A 9,266-nucleotide genomic window follows, 5' to 3' on the forward strand; every position below is an offset into this window, starting at 1 on the left:
CACCATCATCAATTTGACACGCGGTATCCAGTTTTAAATTCTCTTGAATAGTTTATTTAAAGTAACTTTGTTTAAATTTTGCAGTCTAAAATTATTAATTTTTCTAAATAAAATCAAGGTTAGTAAAATTTCTGTACTTGGTAAAATTAAGACATCAATCCCTGAGGACGATACTCTTCACATCATTATATTATAAAACTACGATATTATGCACTTGCAGTTTGCACCGGTCAAATTTTTGGCGCCGTTGCCGGGGATTGAGTTTATCTTATTTTTGCCAATATCGATACAAAGTAATCTTGGTTTTAATTTAGAATTATCTTTTTATATTTTTATTTATTTATTTTCTTTATTTTATTTTATTATTATTATTTTTTGTATTTCTGGTGTGTTTTTTTGATGTTGGATGCGCAGGGCTAGAACACGTGACATTATTCATTTTGATCGGGAGATTGAAAGATCGCTCAGAGCACTTAGGAAAAAGAGGGTATTAGCCATAGAGAACGGACAAGATAATGTGCAGCCACACGCCTTGAAGGATTATGTGCGACCAGTTGTGAATGACAATTATTCGGGTATCAGATGCTAGCCCATTAATGCCAACAATTTTGAGCTCAAACCCGCATTAATCAGCATGGTACAGGAGGCCCAATTCAGTGGATTGCCACTTGATGATCCCAATATCCATCTGGCGATGTTTTTGGAGATTTGTGATACAGTGAAGATCAATGGTGTTACTGAAGACACCATTAGACTGAGATTATTCCCTTTCTCTTTGAGGGACAAAGCAAGAGGTTGGCTACAGTCGCTACAACCTAGGAGTATTACTAGTTGGTAGGACATGGCAGAAAAATTTCTACCTAAATTCTTTCCACCTGCAAAAACAGCTCAACTCAGGAGTGAGATTGGTCAATTCAAGCAGCATGATTTTGAATCACTATATGAAGCATGGGAAAGGTATAAAGATTTGATTCGACGCTGCCCACAACATGGATTGCCTGATTGGTTGCAAATTCAGATGTTCTATAATGGATTAAATGGGCAAACTCGGACTTTAGTTGATGCTGCATTTGGAGGAACTTTGATGTCAAAGACACCTGAGGGTGCTACTGCTCTTTTGGAAGAAATGGCCTCAAATAACTATCAATGGCCAACTGAAAGAACTATGGCTAAGAAAGTTTCTGGAATTCATGAATTGGAGCTGTTTGCTGCACTTTCAGCTCAAGTCGCTTCTCTATCCCATCAGATTTCAGCTTTGACAACCCAGAGGATACCACAAGGTGCAGAATATGTGGCAGCTACAAGTAGGACAGATTCGAGTATTGAAGCGAGTCAAGAACAGGTTCAATACATCAATAATTGGAACTACAATTATCGTGGTGATCCTTTGCCACAATATTACCATTCAGGGCTTTGAAATCATGAGAATTTGTCTTATGGAAATACAAGGAATGTGCTGTAACCTCCTGCAGGATTTGAGAGTCGTCAAGGTGAGAAGAAGATGTCACTTGAGGATGCCATGATATCTTTTGTTGAGAAGACAAAAGCAAGGTTTAAAAAGACAGATGCACGACTAGGCAACATTGAGACCCATTGCAACAATATGGGAGCCACTATGAAGAACCTTGAAATGCAAATTGGGCAACTGGCCACGACTATAAATTCCCAATAGAGAGGAACTTTTCCTAGCAACACCGAAGTGAATCCAAAGGAACAATGCAAAGCCGTCACACTTAGGAGTGGAAGAGAAATTGAGAAGTCACCAGCAAAGGAAACCATGTCCACACCTACAGCTAAAAATAATGGCCAAGGCAAGAACAAAGTGGAAGAAGACGAGATGGTGGATGACGCACCAAGAGAGACTGACACGCTTCTAGCAATTTCATTTCCTGACAATCCTCCTATTCTCTCTACTCCACTTCCTTATCCTCAACGCTTTCAAAAGCAAAAATTAGATAAGCAATTTTCTAAATTTTTGGATATTTTAAAGAAAATTCACATAAATATTCCTTTTGCAGATGCCTTGGAACAAATGCCAAACTATGTCAAATTCCTGAAGGAGATCATTTCAAAGAAAAGAAGGTTGGAGGAGTTCGAAACAGTGAAGCTTACCGAGGAGTGTAGTGCTATTGTTCAAAAGAAATTGCCTCAAAAATTAAAAGATCCAGGGAGTTTTACTTTGCCTTGCACTATTGGAAATTTATTTTTTGATAAAGTTTTATGTGATCTTGGTGCTAGTATTAATCTTATGCCACTTTCTGTTTACAGGAAATTGGGACTTGGAGAGATGAAACAAACAACCATTTTGTTACAACTAGCTGACCGATCCATCAAGTATCCACGTGGAATCATAGAAGATGTATTGGTAAAAGTGGATAAATTTATTTTTCCTGCTGATTTTGTGGTGTTAGATATGGAGGAAGACCAAGAAGTCCCGCTAATTCTTGGCCGACCATTCTTGGCCACTGGAAGGGCTTTAATTGATGTTCAAAAGAGTGAGTTAACATTGAGAGTGGATAAGGAATAGGTTATGTTCAACATCTACCAAGACATGAGATTCTCAGAAGATCCAAGCACTTTTTTTCGAGTAGATGTCATTCAGCAAGGTGTAGAAAAAGTCTTTCAAAAAGATGTACAAGCTGATCACCTAGAACGATCCTTGCAGCAAATTACAACACAACAGCGTGTGGGGAGGCTAGAACCTATGGTGTCAAAGATGGATTCTGTAATCTCTAAAGAAAAGATGCAGCAACTTATATCTCCAGAGTTGAAACAATTCCCTGAGCATCTTCGCTATGCATTCTCGAGTGATGTGTATGAAAATGCAAAAATCTACAAAGAGTAGACGAAGAAGTGGCATGAAAAACAGATTCTTAGGTGTGAGTTTGCTCCAGGACAACAGGTTCTACTCTTCAAATCATGATTAAAACTCTTTCCAGGGAATATATTTAGAGTTAATGGTCAGAGATTGAAGCACTATTATGGAGAACAAATGGAGAGGAACTGTGCATTTATTCCTCTTGGTGATCCTGGTTGATGAAGATTGAAACGTCTGGCTGGAGACATTAAAACAAGTGCTTATGGGAGGCAACCCAAAGAGTTTTTCTTTTGTTTATTTCCTTTATCTTTATTATTTATTTATTTATCTATGCATTTTTGAATAATTTATATTTTTTATGCAAGTTTATTTGGCATGAGTACTGAGTTGAAAATTAAACTCCTGGACGGATTCACCAATAAGTCAAGGAAGTTTCTTTCTTTTCTTCAATCCTTCTCATTTTTGAATAACATTGAAAAAAAAAATGTGTGAATATGGATGATTAGGCCATGCGTGACACTACTTATGCCCTTCATATACTTGCATATAACCTAGGAGTACATACTTGGGTCATTTACGTGTGGTTTCTATTTATATGGCTAAACTAGGACTCATTGAAAGTTGATTGGTAGTGCAATTGTGTTAATATGGCCATATAAACTCTTGTATATATATGGTATCTCTTGAGGCTAAAAAATACATGTTCACGTGACTTGTAGCACTTAGGGTTCCTTGTGAACACTGAGAGAGCGTCCGTGGAGACTTTGATAGCTTGTGAGGTACTGTTGAGCCATTTATTGCTCTTTTGAGTTTTGACATCAACTTAGAGTTCGTGAAACTCAACTTTCCCTATTTTTTTTTTTGGATACTCTTTGTACACTAGTCTTGGTTTTTGAATTGCTAGCCTAGAGGTGACATCTAGCGGGGAGATAAAAACTTAGGTCTTGTAGCCTACTCAAGATGTGAAAGCCGAACCACCCCTAGAAATAGACTTATTTCATGGACTCTTGTTTGAGCTTAATGCACATGGGTGGTATGAAAACAATTAAAGAAGTGTTATGATTGTCCTAATTGACCATGAAAAGAAAGAAATTGAAAAATGAGCAGAAGAAAGAAAAAGAGAAATAAAAATACCCTAGAAGAGGTGAAAGATTAATACCTGCTCCACACAACTACAACAAAAGTCAAGGACAAGACGCATGTTATCCATATATGAAGACTCTTCACCCGCCTAATGCCTCAGATGTATTCACGCCTAGTTTGTGAATAAGTTGATCTAGGGTGGTCACGGTTGGACATGGCGAGTAGGTGAGAAGATGCTAGGGTGAAGGACCCGATGCCTCCTAAATAGGCTTGATCCTTTTCAGACTAGTCCACTCCATACATTTAGCGTTTGTTCCTTGCAGTATGTGGGATGTTTGATCATGACACTCCTCCTCACATATGATGAGTGAACCCATCCTTTTTTAGTGTTTTTGAGGGTATACCAGTTAGGCCGAGTCAAAGCGACATTTCTTTAGGTGTCCACGGATATCCTGGGTGTAACGAGTCACACACATTACACGTGCTTTAAGATTTCACCTATTTATACTTAAATTTATATGGCTACATTAACTCTGAATTGTGCTTGCTGGTTAATTTTACGTGAGTTTACTGTTCTTAATGGCTATATAGAGATTTGCATGGATGACTTACTTCGGAGTTGTGTGAATTGGGTATGAATGAGTTTTTGTGTAATTTGGTGATATTCTTGTATGTGAAAGGGTATGGTTGTGTTGCCTGTGTATTCATTCATTGAAATTGGTATGACACCACCCTGAATTGCATTCACATTATTTGCTAGGGACTAGCAAAACTTTAGTTGGGGGGTGTGATTACGCGCTTAAATTGCGTAATTAGGTGCTTTAATTCATGCATTGGGAATCCTATTTTGTATTTAAATGCCTAATTACTCACAATATTTTAACATTATGTTCTATTTATAATATTTGAGTTTTATTAAGTAATTTATGAAATTTTGGTATTTTTTCTTGTAGGGCAACTATCGGAAGCCAAAAACCGACGACACTTTTTAATCTGTACGTAACTCTCTAATCCAACCTCCGATTTAGATGATTTAGGAAGCCATAGAAAGATAAGAAACTGTTCTACAATTTTCATGTTCAGCATTTTGCGAAATAATGGATGCATCAAGATCGACATCAGACGTGAAGTTAGCATACGCCATTTTATGGATTATTTCAACAATTCTTCATAATCTTGGCGTAACTTTCCCATCCGAGCTCCAATCAAGATGATTCAAAATTCTAGGAAAAGCTAGAAAAGAGATCTACATCTTCTGTGTTTTAAGCTTTGAGAGTTACGAGCTATACAAGGGTCAAAAGTGGGCTTGAAAGAGGAGGACAGTTTGTGTACCTTTGAAAAAAAAAATAAAATAAAATAAAAAATAAAAATAAAAAATGAGATGTGACCTGGCCATGCAGCCGGGTCATCTTAGATGGGTGAGGCGCTGGGTACATAGAAAGGAAAGACAAAAGAATGGAAAGAAAAAAGAAAGGAAAGAAAAGCAAAGAAAGAAAAGACAAAAGGAAAGGAAGGAATGAAAAGGAAAGAGGAGGGTTTCCTTGGGAGAGTAGGGTGCGCAAGAAGAGAAGAAAGGGGGGCAGCGTGCGCTGGGCTAGAGGGAGAGGCGGCACCATTGGAGAAAAAAAAAAGATTTTTCTTGGTGAGACACACAAAGGAGGCCAAACGATAGAAAATTTCTTGGAAAAATTATTTTTTGGGAGCTTTATTATGGTTTTCTTTTGGGGGTGCTACGAAGATACACACACAGCCAGCAAAGGAGAGTTGGAAGCACGCAAAAATAATATCTTTTTAGAATCGAAAGGCGGCGAACAATGGCGGTGTTCAGGGTATTCGTGACGCGCGACGGCAGTGCGGCGAGTGTTGATCTTTCCCGTACGCTCCAAATTGAAGAAAATATGGTGAAATCTGTTATGTTGGATTTAATTTTCGGAATGAACTAAATTTTTGAATTCTAGGAAAACGATGTAGCCAGTTTCGAACTATGCTTGCTCTTTGATGCTAATCTGAAGTAGTTTTCATTAATGTTTGTTTGAATTATTCGGTGCCTAATGCTTTTAATTAACTGGCCATTAATTAAATGATTTTAGTCTTGTGATTTGCTATCGAAAGGGGGGATTATAGGATAGATGTTGGATAATGCAGCGTAGGTAAATATAGAGATCGAAAGACTTGTATGAACCTACGTAGCATTAAAAATCGAGGGTCTTATTGTGTTCTTACGTTATTAATTTGCATACTTTTATGTTAAATAATAAACAAGAATAGGTTCTAATTGACTATCGAAAGAGGCTTTTGGAAAAATTGGTGATTTGCTAACAAACAGAGAAAACAAAGTTGAATTAGCTAAATGAGTAAAGCATAGTGAGAAACTAGATGAAATCGGTTTCCTAGAAGTTTTCACCATCATCAATTTGACACGCGGTATCCAGTTTTAAATTCTCTTGAATAGTTTATTTAAAGTAGCTTTTTTAAAATTTTACAGTCTAAAATTACTAATTTTTCTAAATAAAATCAAGGTTAGTAAAATTTCTGTACTTGGTAAAATTAAGACATCAATCCCTGAGGACGATACTCTACACATCATTATATTATAAAACTACAATATTGTGCACTTGCAGTTTGCACCGGTCAATAGTGCACCCACATGGCACGTGAAGTGAAGACCTGAAGACCCTGAAAATTATTTCATGTTGTATTGTAATTTAATCCTTCATTTGGGTCTGCAATAGTAGCATAGGAACATGGCTTGTAATAATTAATGCCTTACCTGTCTGATAGGATGGATAAGCTCAAAACCATAGATGGACCTTAGGGAACAAGGTCGACCGACACTAGATTTTTGGGCTTAATTCTCAAATGCCTTAGACCCGGTTAGGAAAGTTAGGTGAGCCATCTTGGTAAGGCGTGTTGGTTGAGGCCAGCCCCTTGAATTGACCTGGTTGTTTAGGTGCCACTCCACCCGTTAGGTGAGCCTATAGTGGTAATTCTTGTGCTTGTTTGCCAAGCCAGGGACGTAGGCAATTTGGCCGAACCTTGATAACATATTGCGTGTATTGTTTACTTTTCTGCACTTTACTTTTACTGCATGTGTATGTTTATTTTTTGATTGCATGGATTGATCCTGGGCTGTGTAATATATGCTGTTAAACCGATTAACCTAGGCGATAATTTTTAAATTCCCAATTCACCCCCTTTTTGGGGTTGCACTAAAGCTAACAATTGGTATCAAAGCCTCGTAACTTAGACTTAAACTTCATTTATTAAAAGATCATGATGTCTCATGTTAGTGCATCCCCTTCATGTGAGGGAAGATTGGTCACACACCCACCAGTATTCTATGGTAATAACTATGATATATGGAAATTCATAATTACTGTGTATGTGAAAGCTTTAAATTGGAAATTTCAAAATGTCATTGATTAGGGTGATAGTGTGCATGTTAAATCCATTGGATGTACTAGTGTTCCTATATCTATGTATGAATTGAATGATCATGATAGGAACTTAGTGCAGGTTAATTTTGATACCATGAATACCTTACTACATGCTTTAGATTCTAATATTTTATATGAGGTTATGGTGTGTAGCAATGCTAAGGAGATCTGGGATGAACTTGAGAGGAGATATGGAGCACCCATGCAAAACAAGGTGATCTCTCTATGTGACTCAAGCTCTACGGATCTTGAAGAAGGTAAACCGTGCTTCATAGCTCTAGCTGACGATAAGGAAAACCCATCTCCTTCTATGTTATTAGATGATTCTGGCAATGATTCATGTGATGATTTGAATGATGCATCTAATTGTGAATCATATGATAGCACTGATGATGAAAGCATGCGTGGCAAATTGAATATATTAGAATTCATAAGTCACTTGTTAAAGCTAACAAAAGATATACTGTTTTGAAAAACAAGTGTGAGGCATTTTTCAAAGAATGTGAATAAAAAGTTCTTGTTGTAAGGGAAAATGATTTAAAAATCAAACAGTTAGTAAATAAGAATGAAAGATTAGAAAAATATTTGAATGTTGTACGATCTCAAATTTCAAGTGATAATAAAAAGGATCTTCTCATTTTAGAACTTGAGTGTAAAGCGAACACAATGTCCAATGAATTCATAAAATTACAAAGGGTTTGCAAAGACTTCAAAAACTAAAAAATTCAAGATCTAGAAAAGAAAATAGAAGACCTATCTAAGATTATCCATACATTCACTGGAGGTAAATAAAATTTTGACAAAGTCTTAGGTTCATAAAAGATGACCTTACATATGGAGGGTATAGGTTTTAATGGAATTGACAATAGGAAAATGAAGAACCTATACATGGGCTACTTTGTAAAAGAATCGAAACACTATGCATGTACCTCTTCCAGTACATACACTCACACCACACGTGTCTTATGTAAAAAGAAGGGGCACGTAAAATTTGATTGCCCGCTTAAAAGAAAAGGTGTGAAACCCAAACGAGTATTGAAAGTCAAAGAATCACCGACTCTTAACCCATCAAGAATAAAAGGTAGAAAAATGGTATGGGTTGTTAAGAAAACAAACCCCTTGAAATTCAAGGAAGAATTTACTCAAACAAGAATTACATGATCACATAATTCTTCCCTAGTATTTAGGATTAGCCATAGGGGGTAGTGTTCAGTAAAAGATTAGGAAGTGGTGCGGGCTTAAACCATGAAAACTTAGTATTTGTCTACTATTCAAAATTTTACATACTAAGGATCTTGAAAAATTAAGCCAATACAGAAATTCATAAAAAATAACCAATCTGAACTTAATGCATATATTCATTGGTTAAAATATGAAATCATTGGCTACAACTTAATTAAAATCCGCTTCCAAATGGAAAAAAACATCCTTCCTGGGTATAAAATTCTTAATGCTTAATCCGTACTTAAATTTTTGTGTTAAGCATACTTTGTGCATTGCACAAGTTTTGAGTTGTAGGAAATGAATTCTTCCAGTTTAACATCTTATCCTAAACTCATATTGAAAGCTTAAAATGCCTAATAAATGTATTTTTTCGTCACTTTAGGCTTACGTAGTTTTGATCATAACTGTAATGGCCTGCTTAGTTTCCAATTTTTTTTTCCCTTTTTATAATAAAACCAATATCATATATCCAGCAGAAAATAATCCGCTTGGACCCGTGGGTAACAAGGATAAGACAAAACCATATAACGGAAGCCTAAGCAGCAAAAAACATAAATCCATGTACATACCTTGATATCATTTAATACAATACCAGAGTTTACTCTATCCATATTGCACATCCCAAAATAACCAGAAATCAACCCTAGGGCCGATACCCAAAAAACCAACATCGGACCCTAGCAAACGACTTACCCTTTAGAAAG

At 36.5% G+C, this 9,266-nt stretch overlaps 1 non-coding gene across 1 annotated transcript; it reads right to left on the minus strand.

The window, feature by feature from the left end:
- Window positions 1-889: 889 nt before the first annotated feature.
- On the minus strand, window positions 890-996 carry LOC131154732 (small nucleolar RNA R71). The gene has a single exon (XR_009136643.1). It is a non-coding gene; the product is annotated as a small nucleolar RNA R71 (small nucleolar RNA).
- Window positions 997-9,266: the final 8,270 nt, after the last annotated feature.

Source organism: Malania oleifera, chromosome 4, assembly GCF_029873635.1.
Source record: "Malania oleifera isolate guangnan ecotype guangnan chromosome 4, ASM2987363v1, whole genome shotgun sequence".
Taxonomy (NCBI): domain Eukaryota; kingdom Viridiplantae; phylum Streptophyta; class Magnoliopsida; order Santalales; family Ximeniaceae; genus Malania; species Malania oleifera.